Below are 21,653 nucleotides of genomic sequence, written 5' to 3'. Positions count from 1 at the left end.
ATCATTTACTTTATGTAATTGTTATATTTTCTTCTAGAAAATGTTTAATTGAAAAATGTCCCAAAACATTTTGGGTTACATCTATACACCACTTTTTTTTTTTTCTTATGTGATTGATTATAGAAGAGAAAAACCTAAGGACACAAGTTAAGGAAGCATCTCATAGCTAAATGATGTAGTAGGAGAATTTTGTGATGATACAACAAGGTTACTCTGGTTGCAATTTACCAAGGATCAATATCAATTCTAACAACAGCTGCTACTTGATGATAAATGATTGTAGTCTCAGGATATTGCTTTTACATTTCTTCCAAAATTATGTCAAGGATTCCTGCACAGTATCTTTGATATGATATTTGGGTGTTTTTTTTTTTTTTTTTTTTTATCTATCAAGGCAGGAGAAAAAGCTATTCTTACTAGGATAATCCATATCACTAGGTATTTTTTGCCCCAAAGTGTTACCTAAGTAGTAATCTTTTAGTTTGTTAGGTTATTATAATGAAAGAGCAAATGAATTAATATAGTGAATGTTTATCTTGGGCCAGACACTGTGTTGGGCAAGAGAGTACAGAGGTAAAAGCAACCTTGTTCCCTCAAAAAATTAATATTCTAGTTGAGGAAATAATGTACTGAGGGCAATATGCCTGGTATTGTAGGAAAAAGACCAAATCAGCTTAAGAGGCTATAGAAAGTCATTTGTGACTGTATTTGAATCTAGCTTGGAGTAGAAGTGGAGTTTTGGTAGGTTAGGACTGAAATGGATCAGAAGAAAGCAAAAGTCAAAACTAAACAGAAACTCTGACATGAACAAAGACATGATGTATTTTTAAGTATACTTTAAAAAAATCCTCATTTTTGTAATAGTTCTATACAAACTCTTTGTCACCCCATGGATTGCAGCCCTCAGGCTCCTCTGTCCATGGGATTCTCCAGGCAAAAATACTGGAGTGGGTAGCTATTCTCTTCTCCAGGGTATCTTCCCTACCCCAGGGATCAAGCCTAGGTCTCCTGCATTGCAGGTGGATTTTTTACTGTCTGAGCCACCAGGGAAGCTCTTTTCCATACTGTACATGCTTAATAGCTCTGTTATCAGAGGAGATCTGATGGACCTTCTCTCAGTTTTCCTATTTTTTATCAATGTTATGAAGGCTTGAGACATGGTTGTGAAATTCTCTTGCTTTTCATTAAAACTATGCAATTCAAAACCAAATCCTTTCTGGTCTTCCTGAAAAACAGCTCTCAAATTCCTGCCAGTATTCTAATTCAGGCCTTCATCACTTCAAAGGAATTACTAAAAAATCATTCAAACTAATATCTACATTTTTTAAAATTTTTGCAGATGGGCTGTTTTTATATATAGGGTTTAATGAATAAAAGACAGTATTGTGAATATGTCAAACACTTGATCATTTACTAGCATTAATTCCTTTCACTTTATTTTGTCCTCATCTATTGAGAGTATGCCTTTTATTTTCAGCAGTGGGATAAACTTGAATGATATATGTTATATTAGATTTCTCTTTATATGATATATAGTCCTATTGTCACTAACAGTAGAAGGAATTTTGAACATTCATCCTAGGAAATGCCTTGGCCATTCCAGTTGACCAGTCACTGCAATTTATTTTCCACTACTCTCTAGCTCACACATACAAAATTGCCCAGAGCTGCAAGCATTATCCCTGTCTTGATCTCTTTCAGTATATAGATCATATTGGTGTTTTCTGTTTTAGTTTGGAAGTGTGGGTGGATAGTTGCTTTATTTTAACAAAGAATTATTTTTCCTTATGCATTATAGATTTGTTTATTTGCTTTTTTCCCCCTAAATAAGAGCGTATAATCAAATTACATTTGTTTAAACTTCTAAGTTCTTGGAAATTATATGGATATTAAAATTAATTCTGATCTCTCTGGTTTGTCACTAATTTGAGAGTATCTCTCAATCTCTCAAATGATTAATTTATCATCAAAGTAACAATGTCTTTTTGTGCAATGTCTTCTCTACCAGTGACTTTCTTAAAATCTGGCTATATTATTTCAGTTATACTACTGTTTGTAAGCTTTACTTTTCTTTAACAAAATATTTTTTTTCATTAGTATTACTCTTTTATTTCTCCTTGATTCTCAAAAGATTTTCTTAGAATTTAGGTCACAGCATCATGTTAGACTTAATGATGTCTTTTATAATACCAGCTCTGCATTCTTCATATAACCCTATATTTATGAATTACACACAAAAATTAATTACTCTTCAATTTCTTAAGTAAGAAAGAAAAATTTTAGTCTTCTTTCTCAAATCTCCAGGTATCATAGATATCTCTTCTAGTAGATTTGGACTTGAGGTACCACCTCCTTGTTATAGTATCTTATTATTTCCTCCATAGTTGTTTATTGTTTAGAGAATCTGCTCTTTTTGTTGGCAAATGAAAGATTTAAAACTAAATACTAATGCCTATGAATGCATGTTTGCAGATGTAATAGAGGTGGTATATTTACTAGAGCATGGTAAATCAGAGTAACCTCTGCACCCCGACCCCAGATGAAATGACAAGAAGTTATATAGAGCTTTCCAGACTCAAAGCTGAGGGAGGAGAGGAGGTTGGCAGTAAATTAAAAAAAAAAAAAATTAAAATACAATATGTTATTCCCTGTACATAAAACTCCATGGTTCCACTTACATAGAGACCCCTGATTATTCTTACCACACCAACAATATAATCTTCTTCCCTCTCATTTTCCATTTTTCCTTCCTTCTTTCCCTTTGTATTTATGTCCTTCTCTAGTCACTTGTTTCAACTAGATTTTCTCTGAATAAAAATATATCCAAATATGGTCCAAGTATATCAATGAACTCAGTAATTTGTATCACTGAGCTGCCCCATTGTAATATGAGGTGACATGTAAGTAATTATATATTCATAGAGTGCCAGAGATGGGATCTTAAAGCCCCTCTGGTACAAGCACTGTCATCTACAGTGAAGTCGCTCAGTTGTGTCCGACTCTTTGCGACCACATGGACTGTAGCCTACCAGGCTCTTCCATCCATGGGATCTTCCAGGCAAGAATACTGGAGTGGGTTGCCATTTCCTTCTCCAGGAGATCTTCCCGACTCAGGGATTGAACCCGGGTCTCCCGCAATGTGGGCAGATACTTTACCATCTGAGCCACCTTGGAAGTCTACATGTGTAAACTGATACTAGAAAAGATAAAATCCAGAACTTTGTGTCCTTTGCTGTTAAAGGAAAGGTGAGAAACCATTCTCCGATCTCTTACTTCTAACATTTAATCGTTTATTGTTTCTATCTACTTTTTTTACTGGTCAAAACATGGATATCTTGATGTTGACTTCAAGTCTAATGAGATTTAGCATTGATTGGTTTAAAAATGTTCCTGCTGGGAGTGCCATAAGAGGCCAGAGAGCCTGCTGCTGTTTGCCTCCTCTGTTTATTCTCCTGTGAGACTCCCTGTAATCAAGACTTAATGGTTTAGGAGGATCAAATGGAACTGATAAAGCCAAAATCCAAAATCTTGGAGCACAAAGGGAGCACAGTGTCTGTGTTGAGACTCAGTAATTACATGCTTGAAGATAAAATGATCCTTGCAAGTTTCATAAAACTTTCAAAATTTTCAAACACTAATTTAAGTATAGTTACCACTTATTGATCACAGATTTGTGTGTTATGTTCGGCTCTGAGCTTCTGAGCTTTTACGTTTGTTACCTTAATCTTCATAGGGAGAGGGTGGGATGATTTGGGAGAATGGCATTGAAACATGTATAATATCATATATGAAATGAATTGCCAGTCCAGGTTCAATGCATGATACTGGATGCTTGGGGCTGGTGCACTGAGATGACCCAGAGGAATGGTACAGGGAGGGAGGTGGGAGGGGGGTTCAGGATGGTGGATTCATGTTGATGTATGGCAAAACCAATACAATATTGTAAAGTAATTAGCCTCCAATTAAAATAAATAAATTTATATTAAAAAATAAAAAATAAATTTACACTAACAGGAAAAAAAAAAAGACTAAGCAGAATTTACCATTTGAATTCTACAGAGGAGAAACAAACACAGAGACATAGAAGCCTCTTTTTACTGAGGCTTCCACCTTATATGGTAAAAAGTAAGATTTGAACACAGAGGTGTGTCATTTATAGTCTAAGTGTTTAACGCCCACCTTTCATTTGTTAAAATAGCATGGAAAATCAATATATCATCTCCAAAAAATAACAACATATAAATAAAAGCCTAATAACTATTCAAACTGCTAAAAGCAGTACATATTTATTTAATTTTTTAAATATTTAGGACAATCTTTATGAAACCTTTTTTACCCTAGCCTACGAAGTCATATTTTGAAAAGTACTCACACCTTTTCTTGAACTCTTTGAGGATGCAAAGTCCACTACAAGCAATATGTTATAAAAACAGAGTCCCTTTCATTCTTGGCATACTCACAAATTAAATGATAGCTTATAAAGTTTACAAAGGACTTTGATATAGGTGGGGTTTTATTTTCACACCATAATCCCAGAGACACAGTATTTGAAATCCCTGACTTGATAACTTGGTGAAGACTTGTTAACTCAAGACCCAAACCAGTACCAGGCCAAACCAGTATCTGACTCCAAACTGAATGACTCGACTATTAAATAGTGGTTCATCTGAAAGCACGTGTTGTTGGCATCATTGTTTGTTGCCTCTTCTCAGTACTGTACTTGGACACTGCCAAACAGACCCTTCTGTGACATGGAGACAAAGGACCATAGCAACATGGCTTGTTGAAGGCGAAACTAATGTTAAAGAACATTTCCGTGATCTTTTTGAAATTATTTTACAGAAGCAATTATCAGATACCTTAAAAAGCCTTTTTAAATAAACAAAAGAGCTTCTTCCCTGCTTTGTTCAAAAGTGCTAAGGAAAAAACTCAGAACAAGAAAGGGAAACAAAGAGGAGGGAGGGGCCCCTTAGAGATTTAGATATGGAATGTTAATGAATGTGTTATCTAAATCACTTAGATGGTTATGTTTTAGTATTATTGCCACAAGATTCCTAGCTCCACTTTACATTATGGGAAACATCTCATCAAGAAGTCTTTTCTTTACTGTAGGAGACCTGGAGAGCACAATTGTGAGTTTCTTTACCCTTTACACAATAGAATTGGGAGATTATCATCAACTTTCTATTCATATTTTGTGGAGGTTATCTAATTTATGTGTGTATATATTTATTTATTTATTTATTCTGACAAATCTTTGTCTGCCAAAGCTCCCTGTTCAAGCCAGATTGCTCTGATGATTTCCCCTGCAAAGGTTTGAGAGAGAAATGTTCTATTTCTTTGTCAATAAAGATTGATGGCATTTTGAGAGGTGCAGAATATCCTTTGATTGCTCCATGAAACAGACTGGAAAAGATGTTCGTGGGTAGTGGGGGGTGGGCTCACTCATCAGCTTTCCTTTGTGCAGTTGCTGCAGTTGCACACACCCTCATCACAAGCATCTTTGTGTGTCGGTCCCTTTTCTCCTTCACCTGTCCAAATGAAATTTTCCATTGTACTCCTAACACACCAGTGTTCTCAAGAGAGGCTAATGTGTGCACTGTAGTTCTCACTCAAACACTGTAGACAGATGGCTGTGAACCACCCTCTCATTATACTTTAGCAAAGGTTGAATTGAGAGAGGGATTCCCCTGGAGAAAGGAATGGCAACCTATTCCAGTATTCTTGACTGGAGAATCTCATGGACAGAGGAGCAGGGCAGGCTACAGTCCGTGGGATCACAAAGAGTTGGACACAACTGAGCAACTAACACTTTCATTTTCAGACCACCATAAGAAAAATTCCAAAAACTGTGACCTTATCCCTTGTAAAATGTTTTGACAAAAGAAGTACTTTTTTTTTGAGAGTAAATTTGAGAGGGGAAAGAAAACATAAGTTTAATTCACTACCAATTCGGTTTGCTTTGTCCAACAAGAATCATAGACATTGTTTAGTAACATCCATACTTGTTTTCCCTCTCTGATAGAAAAGAATAATATTTAACATTCTTTGCATTAATGGAGATGGTGAGATGTATACAATTAATATTCATTCGGAGTTTGGTGTAATTTGTTCTTATTTAGAGCTAGGTACTATAATTTTATGTTATATAGACCGAGCTTTTGAATATCCTGAGTTTAAATGACTAAACTTATTCTTTAACTCCTCAGTTTAGTTGCTCAGTCATTTCTGACTTTTTGCGACCCCATGGACTGCAGGATGCCAGGCTTCCCTGTCCATCACCAACTCCTGGAGCTTGCTCAAACTCATGTCCATGGAGTTGGTGATGCCATCCAACCATCTCATCCTCTGTTGTCCGTTTCTCCCACCTTCAATCTTTCCCAGCATCGGGGTCTTTTCCAATGAGTCAATTTCCTCAGATGGACCAGTGTTACAGTTCCATGTCACAGCTCAGTTTTATTTAGAAAGCAAAGGAAAATAGATCCTTGAGGTGTGAGGGTGGGCCGACCCAAAAAACATGAAGAGAAGTCCCCTGGCCCAATTTTGCCTCCTCTTTTTATATGTTTTTTTTCTCCTCCCCACTGAGCCTGCCCTATGTAAATTGGGCTAGCCAGGAGGGCTGTTCTTTTACCTGAGGTTCTCACTCAGGTCCTCGGACCTTCCTTTGTTCTGTTCTGTGGGCTTTTCCCTTCTTTGACTTTTAGCCACCATCATTCTGGACTCCTTTTTCCTATTCTAACTGCCTAACACAAAGTTTGACATAAGTGACGGTTTTGGGAAAATCAGCAAGATTTGGGTACCATTTGGATGTTGCAGAGTGAGATAGAGAATTCAAGGTGACACCAAATTTTCTCAATGAAAGGTTGAGAAAATGTCAATATTACTAGTAGTGTATGAGAATAGAGAACATATAATAAGGAAATATATTCAATATTTTGGAATATAAGTAGATACAGATGTTAGATACTTGGGAATGTATGTCTAGAACTCAAGTGAAGTTGAATCTTGGTTTGGATGATTCAACTTGATTCATGATATATTGGTATTGTTCTTGAGAGTAGCTTTTGTAGAATATAGAACTAATGAAGAACAGAATATGATTGAAGATTAAAGGCAGGCAGTGGTAATTCTTTACTTTTTTTTTTATTGTAAAGGGAAGAAATGGGATTAAATATAAGCTCAGAGTAAAAGATTACTCAGAGAATGCTTTCTAGAATAATAGGAATTCAAATATTCTTAAACTAGAGTGAGGTAGTGAAATCATAGAGACAGAAAATAATAGAATATGGGCGGAGAAAAGTCTAGAAGTAGTTAGCAGAAGATAAGGTCAATACATTTAAAGAAAATTTATCTTAGGCAGAACAGTGTAATCATTGGCACAAGGAAATTTAAGGATAAGATTTTAACCCATCAGTCAGACAGGTTTCTCTGTCTCTTGAACACTAAGTAAACTTTTATTCAACCTAAAGTTTACAGATGGAAGATGTTCAAACTACCTCTCCTTTTTTTTCTTTTAACTCATTGGGAGAAAATGTGTTTTTTTAAGTAATTTGAAAAACTTGCAAAGTGTGCTAGCAGAACATGGGCTTGGAGATCTCACTGTGTTTAAATCTGGGCTTCAGTACTTACGATTAATAGTTTTGTAAACTTGAATGACTTCACCTCTTAGTTTCCTTTTCCTTTTTTGAACTCTAGGTTCAAATAACACCTACTGTTGATTTTTTTAAAATGCACAACATGAGAGTTCCTTCCGAGTTAAGATTTTTTTGTGGCAGAATGAGGACTGCAGCTTGGGACACTGCCTTTCAGATAGCTCTGAGAAACAACTCCAAGGAGATAAGGGGGAGCTAGCCAATGGCACCCCACTCCAGTACTCTTGCCTGGAAAATCCCATGGATGGAGGAGCCTGGTAGGCGGCAGTCCATGGGGTCGCGAAGAGTCGGACACGACTGAGTGACTTCACTTTCACGCATTGGAGAAGGAAATGGCAACCCACTCCAGTGTTCTTGCCTGGAGAATCCTAGGGACGGGGAAGCCTGCTGGGCTGCCATCTCTGGGGTCGCACAGAGTCGGACACGACTGAAGCGACTTAGCAGTAACATAGGATATATAGGAGTTTTGCAACAAAGGGCAGGTAGTCAGGTAGTCAGAAACATCAAACGATTAATGTTAATTAAAGAAACCAGATTTGTCAAGTTGAGGAATTTAGTTCTTTTCTTGTACGGGCAGATGCAAGAGTATGGGCTCACTGATATCAATTGTTTGATATGCACCTCAGCTATCTGGATCAGTTTCCTGTGTTTTCACATCCTGAGTTTTCTCAGGGTTCACTATAGGGAGTGGCTGCAATCTGATAGCTACTAGATGGCAGGTATTCTTTTCCTCCCTGAGTGTCCTCAGGGTTCACAGTGGGGAGTGACTGCAGTCTGATGGCTGCTAGATGGCAGGTATTCTTTTCCTTCCTGAGTTTCTTCAGGGCTCACCAGCTTACTTGTAGAACTGCAATCGCTAATAACTGTGATATCCTTGTTTCTGATAGGGCAGGAAATATTCCTTTGCAGATATCACTGGGCAATGTAAGTGATTGTTGTTTAGTTGCTAAGTCATGTCTGACTCTCTTGTGACACGATGGACTGTAGGCTGCCAGACTCTTCTTTCCATGGGGTTGTCCAGGCAAGAATACTGGAGCAGGTTGCCATTTCCTTCTCCAGGGGATCTTCCCAACCCAGAGATTGAACCTGGGTCTCCTGTATTGACAGGTAGATTCTTTACCACTGAGCCACCTGGGAAGCCTATCTGAGTGATACCAATTAAGAGTGTTAGTGTTGGTAATTGCCTGTGAAGACTATAGATAATAATCGCAAGGATAAGGACTTTGTGTGTGGGTATCAAAAGAGGATGCCATGATCTGAAAGTTTACAGCTTATTAATCCTGGCTTTGATGCCTGAGCTGAATCATAGAATGAATATTTTCCATTAGAAAAAATAATCCAAAGAAGCCTTCTGGATGCACAGAATAGGAGATGGAGTAGCACTGCTCATGAATACCAGATTTCTGATAAAGAATAAACTGTAGGGAACATTCTCTGAAAAGTGAGGGGAGAATATGGGAGGATATAGGTATTATGGAGCCAGTCATATCATTGGGAGTAGGAGTTGAGCCTCTTTAAGAAAAATGCTGCAAAATAAAAATATTAAATAAAAAAAGAAAAGGATATAAATAAACTTATTTACAAAACAGAAACATACTCACAGAGAGTGAACTTATGGTTACCAGGGGAGAAGGGTGTCGGGAAGGGATAGTTACCGAATTTGGGATTGACATGTACACACTTGTTTTTAAAATGGATAACCAAGGACTTCCCTGGTTATTCCAAAAGTTAAGGCTCTGTTCGTCCCATGCAGGGGGCACAGGCCTGATCCCTGACAAGGGAACTAAGTTCCCACATGCTGCGTGGCCAAAAAAAAAAAAAAAAAAAAGGCATAAAATGGATAACCAACAAGGACCTAGTGTAGAGCACAGGAAGTTCTACTCAATATTATATAACAACCCAAATGGGAAAAGAATTTGAAAAAGAATAGATACATGTATGTGTATAATTGAATCACTTTGCTGAACACCTGAAACTAGCATAGCATTGTTAGTGAACAATACTCTCATATAAAGTAAAAAGTTAAAAATAATAAAATTCTTACTTTTTAAAAGTTTACCAAATTTCCCAGGCCCTGGAAGAAGTGATGCAACTGAAGAGCCTGAAGCTCTTACCGCTTCAAGGTAAATTCACTCTGGGTAGAGAAGGTAAGGTTATATGCAGGAGTAAAGACTGCTGGGAATGTATGTGTTCCAAGTTTCAAATAGCACTTTAGTGAAAACTTCCTCTGGGGCTCCCAGTATTTGGAAACTCAAGATGGATAGGGTGGGCCCCGGAAATTTAATACAATAGCAAAGTGGCGCTTCCTTCCTCCCTTCTGGAGGTGGATGATCTAGCACTTTTAGAAATTGTATTTGTGAGCTGCTAAACATTTTATGAATGTTCACTTGACCAAATGCTTAGGATGAGTTGTTTTTACTCTTCTCTTGACCAAAATTTCCAAGCAGGAAAATATGAAAGCATTTCAAAGCAAATAATTCACAACCTGGGCTTATGTCAAGCTCTGTTGGAAATATCTTCTCCTCCTGCATAACTGATATTCAATATGATTTTGTATGGAAACAGGTTGGATTAAAATATCCTAAAAGTGCTGTCAGTGTGCTGATTTTATTTCTAACTGCTTTGGTTACCTTTCAATAAGAGTTTAAGAAATCAGTCTTAAATGATCAAAACATTCTCTTCTCATTTATTATTTTTGGCAAAATCTGAGCTACTAGGTATATTTTTAACATTTAGACAAGTAAATTTGAGAGAAATGAGAGAAGTGAGAAACTAATAACAACGATTTGATTATGTATTTAAGGAGCTTGCGTTCTAAAAGATAGTATTTATAAAAAATTTCTAATTCTGTTCCTATTATTGCTTCTATGGCTATTTAAAACATATTTAATAAATATATATTGATTATTCGATGCTATATGAGAAAATGCTTCAATGTATTTCAAAATTAAGCTGATCTTACTATCAAAAAATTAATTAGTTGGTCATTGTTCTGGACTGAATTGTACCCCTCCCAAAGATACACTGAAATGTTAACACTGTGAATGAGACCTTGTTTTAAAATATGGTCTTTGGAGCTGTCATTAATTTAAGGTGAGGTCATTAAAGTGGGCTCTAATCGAAAAAAAAATAATAATAAATAAAATAAAATTCTTGGGTATATATTTACAAATAAAAACAGTAATGGTTTTTATGAGAGCCTGGGAAGTCTAACATTTAAGACTTACAGCATGAAAGACAATCAGCCACACTCTCCTTTGTGATTATATTTATTAGGTCAAGTATTAATATTTTATTTGGTCAAAATGTAGCTGCACTTTTGCATAACATTTTCTTTTAGATGTGATAAGTAATAATTGTGCTACTATTAATACATAATAAAGGACCAAGTGGCCTGGAAAATAAACCAGGAGCTTTTCTTGCCTGTCTAGCACTTTTTTTTGTTGTTTGTTTGGTAGACCTTGGGAGAAAGCCTGGGGTATGCCATATGAGGAAAAATCTAATCTATTTTATTTTTCCCAACTCCAAGTCATTTATCAAATTATTTCAGATTGCAAATCTAAGCACTTTTCTATAATTTAGCAACTTTCTTTCCAAGAGGTGTCTTTCTTAAAAGTATTTAGCATACTTTTAAAATCTATAAAATGCTTCAAGTCTTAACTTATTAAAAAAGTAACACATAGGAATTCTGTCTCCACCAAATGGGGTAGGAGAATTCAAACATTTCTTACATTAGTATGTGCTTCTCTTAATGTGCCAGTTTTCCCTGAAAACATCAATGATCTCAGGGAATAAAAAAAAATTTAAGCACACATTCCGGACTGAGGACTTCTCCTTGCCCTGTTAACAGTGCCTTAGCATGACTTCCGAGACATAGGAGGTGTCTGTCTGAGTCAGTACAAATGATTCAAGAAGATCAAGGCCAACACATGCTCTGCAGAGATGGGAGTTTCTAATGTTTGGCTTTCATGGACTCTGACACCCTCATCATCAAAAGAAAACAAAAGTAATGAAGATTTTATTTCAATTTATCATAATCTCTACTGTTAGGTCATTCAGTTAATTTTATTTTAGCTGCTTAAGGAATTTGTTATTGAACATTTAATATGCACCTTTCTGTGTCTAAGGGCTGAAAGAGGGTCGTGCTTTGATTTACTGCTGCACTAAGAAAAGCATATCATTACTTTTTTTTTTATTTTCAAAGAAATGTTTTACAATGACTTTAAATGATGAGCTAACCTATATATATATATTCAAATGAAACAAATTATTTTTTATTTGTATCAATAACACCATCCCCTTTTGATAATGTTTTCAAATGACATTCATGTGTATGCAAGTGCTCAGTCACTCAGTCGTGTCCAATTCTTTGTGACCCCATTGACTGCAGCCCACCAGGTTCCTCAGTCCATGGAATTTTCCAGGCAAGAACACTGGAGTGGGTTACCATTTCCTACTCCAGGGGATACTCCCAACTCAGGGACCGAACTTGTGTCTCTTGTGTCTCCTACATTGACAGGCAGATTCTTTACCACTGAGCCACCTGGGAAGCACTTCAAATGACATATATAATATTAAGGCTGCAAAATGAACTCTATCATCACACAGATACAAAATAGGTAACTGTATACTTTTATTCTGGTATACAAGAAACATATGCTTGCTTGGTTTGCAGCATTTAATATAGTCTTGTATGAGTGATACTTGGACAAGTCACCCTTCAGCTGGATTTTTTTTTTTTAATTACTAGAAAAAAATACCATATTGCACATTTATATAATACATTTTTTTTCAAATACATTTACCATGAACATGAACTTATAAAACTCATAAAGCAGGAACAGACATTATTATTTCCATTTTACAGATGAGGACATTAAGCTTTGAGTACAATTTATTTACAGCAACAGAGCTGGTGGGTGGCAGTGCTCTTCCCTAATCAAGAGCTGTCCTTCTATAGCTTCTTTCCTTCCTAGAGACTTAGAATTTCATTTATTTATAACTTTAATTTTTCTGTACTGTGCGTCAGTTGCTCAGTCATATCCAACTCTGCAATCCCTGGACTGTAGCCCACCAGGCTCCTCTGTTCATGGGATTCTCCAGGGAATAATACTAGAGTGGGTAGCCATTCCATTCTCCAGAGGATTTTCCCCACCCAGGGATTGAACCCAGTCTCCTGCATTTCAAGTGGATTCTTTCCCATCTGAGCCACCAGGAAAGCCCAGTCCAATACTATTTAACCGTAATTATTCTTAAAAAAAAAAAACTTCTGAAAAATTTTTAATAATTTTTAATGATTCTTCCTGTCTGTTATGCACAGAAATGTAGGTGGATGGTATGTACAACTTAAAATGAATACTTGCAAGGATCTGTGTTTGAGCTTATGAGCCAAAACTACACTTTTCATCTGCCTACAGGCAATTTATCCTCAGCGTTTGTCTTTCCTATTGTTCTTACTTAATTTATATTCTTCAGGATAAAGCAGAAGCTGAGTTTCCTAGACCTCCAAAGCATTAGGAAATACATAGAGGTCTCAAGGGAATGTTGTCGTACTAGTGATAGAATCCTGATGTTTTATGACTAGATGCAAAATATCCATTGCATCTGGAACCACTCGTTATTTGTAAAAATACTTTTTTTGGCCATTAGAATTAAGACTTTAAACAATGCCTCCAGAAATAGTAGCTAATTGACAGAAAGAGTGAGTGTACTAGATAAGATATAATATTCAGATGATTGTTTGGGATTCAGTTTAAATTTAGGACTCACCCTGAGTATCTGCAGAGTAAAATATGTGCAATATATAATTTAAGGAATGTTAAAATTCTTTATACTTTAAAACATATCCCACTGCCTGAGGTCTTCAAAGTGAAAACAGTGAAAGTGTTAGTCACTCAGGCCTGTCTTACTCTTTGTCTTACTCTTTACTCCCCATGGACTAGGACTATAGCCTGCCAGGCTCCTCTGTCCATGAAATTCTCCAGGCAAGAATACTGGAGTAGGTAACCATCCCCTTCTCCAGGGGATCTTCCCAATGCAGGAATCGAACCAGGAAGGCCCAGAAATTCTCATTAATAAAGTCAAACTTGAAGTTTAAATATCTTTTCCATCTATCCATCCTTTGATTCAATATCCTTTTACTAAATATTCATCACATCTATGTTCCTGACCTGTGCTAGGTATGAAGTATATAACAGTAAATTTAAGTCTTCTTCTAAATAGCCTGGGGCTTTGGCTCAGATGGTAAAGAATCTGCCTGCAATGCAAGAGGCCTGAGTTGGATCCCTGGGTCAGGAAGATCCCCTGGAGAAGGAACTGGCCACCCATTCCAGTATTCTTGCTTGGAGAATTCCATAAACAGAGGAGCCTGGTGGCCTATACTCCATGGGGTCGTAAAGAGTTGGACACAACTGGGCAACTAATACTATCACTTTCTTCTAAATAGATTCACAATCTAAGAAAGATAGCAAACTAATGAAGTAAATAAACGATTAGAATAAAATTGATGAATTACTCATATGGGGTGCAGAATAGGTTCTTGATAGATATTTTTGAATCAATAATTACATGTAAACAGAGCAATGATAGCATTCCATAGAATTAATATGTAATCAAGATGAAGATACTAGAAAGAAATGCTTAGGAAACAATTGGAACCTGGGCAGGTAACTGGAGGTAATAGAAGTCATGGACCATCAGGAACTGCTGGTACTTTTTTTGACTGGAGGCATATGATGAATAAGCAGAAAGACAAAGCTGGAAAAACTGGCAGGAGCCATAGCTACAAAAAGCCTTCATGCCACAAGAAATTGAGATGTGTTTTAACCTGAAGCCAAAAGGGGTCTTGTAGGTTTTTAAGCAGGAAATGAAGTGTGAATATTAGATTGGAATGAGGACATCAAGGAGACCAATTAGAAAAATATTATAGTAGTTTAGTCAAGAAATGTGGTCATCATTAAGTTCATTGCATGTGCTGTGCCTATTTTCCCTAGAGTCCTGGTTTACTCCTATTACTCCTGACTTAATTATTTATAGCATTTTCTTTTATGCTCAAAATTTCCCAGTTAGAATGCTAAATGATTTCACACCTTAACATCAGAATTAAAACAGTATCAATGAAGATGGAGAAAATGGTTGTATCCTTGCGGTATTAAGATGTTTAAATGGGTAGATGTTGGATGCTTATGAAGAATGAGATAGAGGTGAAGTCAAAGATGACACTGAGATATTTAACTTACACAAGTAGATAAGTTGATACTATTCACCAAGCCAAGAAAGATAAGGGAATTCCATTTAATGTCAGGAGAGGTGATGTTCATTTCAGTTTTGGAAAAGTGACATTTGAAAAAGCATGGGACATTCCAGTGGAGATGTCAGGTCAGCAGTTAATTATGTGTGTACAGGTTGGTACTCAGTAGTTCAGCGTTATGTGAGGTGGAACTATTTATGACCTACTACCACCAAGTTGAGAAAATTCCCCCAAACTAATCAGACTAAATGGATGCCCTTAGCCTAGCCACAGCCAAATCCCTGAGAAGAGGATAACACTATAGATAAGAGAGGGGGTTTTGTAATATGAGTTACTGACTCAAAATGATGCATCTTTTATGAGATGATGCAAATAGCCCCATTTCCTATAGAACCAGGACTAGAGTCAGTGAACTCTGGCATCTGTTGCTGCTGCTGCTGCTGCTAAGTTGCTTCAGTCATGTCCGACTCTGTGCAACCCCATAGACGGCAGCCCATCAGGCTCCACCATCCCTGGGATTCTCCAGGCAAGAGCACTGGAGTGGGTTGCCATTTCCTTCTCCAATGCATGAAAGTGAAAAGTAAAAGTGAAGTTGCACAGTCGTTAGGGAGCAGTAAAAAAATATGGACTTGAAATTGAAAAGGAAACATGATAATCAGACTTCGCTTCTTTAGAGTTTCACCTGGCTTGTCCCAACTCAGTTTTGCAGACATAATCTAAGAAGGATACCAAGCAGATTGTTTTTGTTTCATAGTAAACCATGAAAGTATTTTTCTAATTTGGCCTATTGATTTTTGTTGTTAGTAACTAGATGTGGGACCTTGAGCAAAGTCACCTGCCATCTCTATTACCACAGCTGAAAATAGGGAGAAGGAGATTGGGTGATCTCTGGCATCCATGTCAGATTTAAATTAGACACTCTAGTTTCTAGTCTATTTTATTTTTTGGCTTCATATTTTTTATTAAAGTGTTAGCTATTTTAGAAGTTGAAAGAAAATTATTATGACCATGGTTCTGGCTAATATAGGTAGCAAACGGTTTAAATAGGAAACTAAAAATATTGGTCTTTTTTTTTTTTTTAACTTCAGAAAATTCCAAAGTGGTTCACAAATAGATGCAGGAATTCTTTGTATGTTTTTCTTCTTCCTTTTGACATGCAGCAAAATCACATTTGGGGGAATTTTAAAAAATGGTATAAACTCCTTAGACTATGGGCAACCAGTTGCTGTGGGGGAAAGTTTTTTCCTCTTGGGGTACTGCCTTCAATCTGATATTCATTTTGGCTCCGATCAGTTGTAAATACCAGCCAGTTTCTGTGAAATGTAACTGGTGTTTGCTCTGGGCTGATGGGACAGCCATGTACTGTTTGCTCTGTCAGTAGTTGTTCTGGAGTATGCACAGCACATTATTCAGATCAGCTCGCACAAACCAGATGTCCTAATTCCAGGTGGACTGTTAGAAATCTTTTTACTTACAGAAACAGCTGTACCACTTCGGAGCCTGAAGAGCAGTAGTTGGACTAACCAACCATTGTTACAAATTCACTTTTCTCTGGTAAACAGTTTGCATAAACTAGCATAACTGAAGGTATTTCCAACCTGATCCACACTGAAATGATAGGAACATGGAAAGCGTTATCTGTATTATGTTAAATTGTTTGCTTGTTGCCAACACTTATCATTTAAGACACTAAATAAAATCTACATGCCAAAATTAGAGTTATAAAATTTGCAGTTGTATTTTCTATATTGTTTCCATCTCCCAATACATGAACTATGCCCTTCATATTTTTTATATTCTCACACACAAATTGCTCTAACTACTGTCATAGTTATTTTGAATATATAGTAAAACTTTTCTGGCTGGGATTATTGCTAAAGAGGGGTTGAAATATAAGGTGCTTCACTGTTGCCTTATTATTTGCAAATAAATAGTATAACTCCAAATAACCACAAAAGAAACATTTCCAAGTGGAACTCCTGTAAATGATGCTTTAATACATATGATTTACTTCCTGATATATAATATCCACAGGTGAAAAAGAGTAGAAACAAAGCAAAACTAAGCCCACAAACAAACTAACAACCTATAAAAGAAAAATTTTTAGTTTGAATGAACTAAATAAAACTTTATTATCTTGTTTTAAGCTATTAATTGTCTTCATGTATGTATGAATATATATATATATGTATACATACACGCACATGTGTGTAGATCAGTTCAGTTCAGTTGCTCAGTCGTGTCTGACTCTTTGCAACCCCATGGACTGCAGCACGCCAGGCCTCCCTGTCCATCACCAACTCCTAGAGTCCACACAAACTCATGTCCATTGAGTTGATGATGCCATCCAACCATCTCATCCTCTGTCGTCCCCTTCTCCTCCTGCCTTCAATCTTTCCCAGCATCAGGGTCTTTTCAAATGAGTCAGTTCTTCGCATCAGGTAGCCAAAGTATTGGAGTTCAGCTTCAACATCAGTCCTTCCAATGAACACCCAGGACTGATCTTTAGAATGGACTGGTTGGATCTCCTTGTAGTCCAAGGGCCTCTCAAGAGTCTTCTCCAACACCACAGTTCAAAAGCATCAATTCTTCGGCGCTCAGCTTTCTTCATAGTCCAACTCTCACATCCATATGTGACTACTGGAAAAACCATAGCCTTGACTAGACAGACCTTTGTTGGCAAAGTAATATCTCTGCTTTTTAATATGCTGTCTAGGTTGGTTATAACTTTCCTTCCAAGGAGTAAGCGTCTTTTAATTTCGTGGCTGCAATCACCATCTGCAGTGATTTTAGAGCCCCCAAAAATAAAGTCAGCCACTGTTTCCACTGTTTCCCCATAATTGTAATTTAAGTAAATCTTTATCAATAGTATAAAAGGAAACATATTATACCCAGACCAAGTCTTAGCATTTCAAATTCTAAAGTAATGGCATTCATGACATTCAGAGTGCCCATAGTTTGTTTTTTTTTTTTCATTTTTCCCTATAGACTACTTAATTTTTAAGCTATGTCTGTAATTTCCATACATTATCTAATTATATAAATAGAGGTGACTACTATGAAAGTGAAAATATGTCAATTGACAATAAGCATGTGTATAATTGTTGTTTAGTCACTAAATCATATCTGACTCTTTTGCAACCCCATGGACTGTAGCCCACCAAGCTCCTCTGTCCATGTCCATGGGATTTCCTAAGCAAGAATACTGGAGTGGGTTGCCATTTCCTTCTCCAATCAATCTTCCCAACCCAGGGATCCAACCCATGTCTCTGCATTGGCAGGTGGATTCTTTACTGCTGAGTCATCAGAAAAGTCAAATTCAGATGTGCTCTTGCCTCCCCAGAGCACAATCATTTATTGCATACAGACTAAGTTACTCCACAGATGCTCCATTTAGAGAAAAGGGAAAAAAGAAAAAAAAATTCATACACTTTAAAAAGGTTTATGGGAGAAAAGTTTGCAAGATGCTTTTGCTTTAATGTTAATCACATTTATAATATTTAGCAATCAATGATATGGACTTCAGGCAGAATATTCATTTTATATACATGTAATTTGATAGTTGGAATTGATCTTTCCCTTTACTTTTACTATAGCCCATTTTCCTTTTGAGAGCTAAATAAACTGAGGGTTCAAGAGATTAAGGTAATTGTTTAAAAATCTCATGGTTCAATGTCAAAAGTTCAAGGATACAACCCTAGAGATAGAAGAACCTCATGTGGTCAATTGCTTCATGTCTATGGTATTTTCATCTTCAAAAGCTGCCTGACCTTGGGGACTTCCTGGCAATCCAGTAGTTTAGACTCTGCACTTCCAATGCAGGGGGGACGGGTTGGATCCCTGGTCAGGATCTAAGATCCCACCTGTCATGCAATGTAGCCAGAAACAAATAAACAAATAAAACCAACATCAGAGAAATAAAACAATAAAACAGTAATGTTCTCTTTAAAAAAGAGAGTTGCCTGACATCAGTGTTTTTTTTTTTTTATGTATTAAGAAATCTTCACTAAATAATCTTCATGATGTTGGGATAAAAAACAAGCAAAGAGACAGACTACTTTTGGATGCACTTGGAAAATTAGTCAGATGACCTGAGAATTTGGACACAGTAAAGGCTTAATGATTTCCTTTAGATTCAAACAGAGACGGTGCAGTTGAACTAGATGTTCTTAAAGATAAGTTTAAAAATTCGGAAAAATGGCTGTACCTTCTCTAACTGAAAAGAACTGCTGGGAAATCTTTAAGGAAACCCCTAAAAGTTCTCCTCTTTAGATTTCTGGATACAGAAGTCAACTAGTAGCTAAAGTGATAATTAGGAAAAGGTTCAAATACTACAGTATGTTGGCAAAAAGAATGTAAACAAAAGAAAGATGCAAAAGAAAGTTGCCAGAACAAAAAATAAAGATATATTTACCATCTTCATCCCAGGATGAAGAGATATAAATTTTACACGATTACTAATATCAAGAGAGGTGACAAAATTCTTATTGTTCATCTTAAAATCAAGCTAAGGAATGTTGGCCCTAATGTAAAATCACATTTCTTTATAACCTTTCTTTTTTGACTATGCTAATAATGTTCTTTTTTTTTTTTTTTTTTAGTTAGAGCATATCTATGCTTTTATTTTTTTTAACTTAATTTTATTTTTAAACTTTACATAATTGTATTAGTTTTGCCAAATATCAAAATGAATCCACCACAGGTATACATGTGTTCCCCATCCTGAACCCTCCTTCCTCCTCCCTCCCCATACCATCCCTCTGGGTCGTCCCAGTGCACTAGCCCCAAGCATCCAGTATCGTGCATCGAACCTGGACTGGCAACTCGCTTCTTACATGATATTTTACATGTTTCAATGTCATTCTCCCAAATCTTTCCACCCTCTCCCTCTCCCACAGAGTCCATAAGACTGTTCTAATACATCAGTGTTCAACTTCATCATTGAACAAGAACATACGGAAAGGTATAAAGTGTGGAATTTTCAGCTTCCGTTTTATTGACTCATCTAACAATGAGTATTTAAACAGGGAATGTCCTCTTGTTCTACTAATATTTGGAAAGGCTACAGGAGTTGCCTGTAGGAAACAATAGCTTACTTACCCGTAGTGGAGCAGGAAGAGGAATTTATTGACTAAGCTTGGACTAGGAATAATAAATCCATAGGCGAGAGTGCTGTCATGGAAAATCTTTGTGCTCTCCCATTATTCAAAACCATCTCCTCCTGCTTCAGGGTTAAGTTTTGCTCTTGGTAAGGTAAGTAATCTACATAGACATGTATATGAGTATCTGTTCTTCCTTCAGTCTGTCTTGTTGATCTAAAATCATAGTTTATATATATATAAACACACACATATATTCTCTATTAACACCTAACATTCTACATCTAGTAGCTTTCCTGTTTAAGTCCTTTGAATAAATTAAAATGCAAATAAGATGGGTAGACAACATTGTAAGCCATTATCAGTATTTTATAATTAAGTCTAGTTACTTTTTCAAATTTCTCCTTTAGGTTAGTTTTTCCTAAGAAAGATAAGCCATAGTATCTTATTTGAGAGAAGAGCTGAAACATTATACAGTGGCAGAGAGGGCAGAGAATAGAAATGCTAAAGTCAAAATCTACTTGTGGAATACTGAGAAGGTGTTAGATTCAGGCGGAGAAGGCAATGGCACCCCACTCCAGTACTCTTGCCTCGAAACTCCCATGGACGGAGGAGCCTGGTAAGCTGCGGTCCATGGGGTCGCTAAGAGTCGGACACGACTGAGCGACTTCACTTTCACTTTTCACTTTCATGCACTGGAGAAGGAAATGGCAACCCACTCCAGCTTTCTTGCCTGGAGAATCCCAAGGACAGAGGAGCCTGGTAGGCTGCCGTCTACAGGGTCGCACAGAGTTGGACACGACTGAAGTGACTTAGCAGCAGCAGCAGCAGTTAGATTCACGGAGTCATACACCAGTGACTGTGTTTATGCATGGGAAGGACTTTAAACTTCCCTGGTCCTGTTTTCTCACCTGCAAAATGGGAGTCATAATTTTTAATATTGATATTTATCTTGAAAGTTCATATGAATAAATAAAACTTAAAATATTCTAGTCCGTGGCACATGGTAGGTTTACAATACATGTTAGCTTCCTTGCTATTTCTCAGTTTTCCTAAGAGAAGTAATATATTCATCTGTGAAACAGAGTGGACTTTATAATTAAGCTCTAGGGTTACTGAAAAGTGAAAAAAAGATGAAAGCCCAAGTTAATATGCCTTCAACTGGCACACAGGTTCATTGTAATTAACTTATTTACTATAATATGATGTCATTATATTATCTATTGTTATATCATCATTATTATTTTGTTTGTATAGAGTGTGTGTGTGCTAAGTTTCTTCAGTCATGTCCGACTCTGTGTGACCCTATAGACTACAGCCAGAAGACTACAGGCTCCTCTGTCCATGTAATTCTCCAGGCAAAAATACTGGAGTGAGTTGCCATGCCCTCCTCCAGGGATCTTCCCAACCCAGGTATTGAACCTGCATCTCTTATGTCTCCTGGATTGGCAGGCAGGTTCTTTACCTTAGTGTTACCTGGGAAGCCCTGTTTGTGTAGAATAAAAAAGTTGTTTTAAAAGTAGCATCTCATATAATCAAACTAGATAGATAAATGAGTGCATTAATAAACACATATAAACAGACAAAAAATATTTTGTGTAACATATATATTCACACACATGCACGTGTATGTGACAACTGCCTAAATTCAAT

At 36.7% G+C, this 21,653-nt stretch overlaps 1 protein-coding gene across 6 annotated transcripts in view; it reads left to right on the top strand.

Annotated features, from left to right (window-relative positions):
- Window positions 1–21,653, top strand: part of ERBB4 (erb-b2 receptor tyrosine kinase 4) — a 1,281,057-nt gene that overhangs the window by 1,246,633 nt on the left and 12,771 nt on the right. The gene's annotated exons all lie outside the window — the stretch shown is intronic.

Source organism: Bos indicus, chromosome 2 (genome assembly GCF_029378745.1).
Source record: "Bos indicus isolate NIAB-ARS_2022 breed Sahiwal x Tharparkar chromosome 2, NIAB-ARS_B.indTharparkar_mat_pri_1.0, whole genome shotgun sequence".
NCBI lineage: Eukaryota > Metazoa > Chordata > Mammalia > Artiodactyla > Bovidae > Bos > Bos indicus.
The sequence above is the reverse complement of the archived record's forward strand: the minus strand, read 5'-3'. Positions and strand labels throughout refer to the sequence as shown.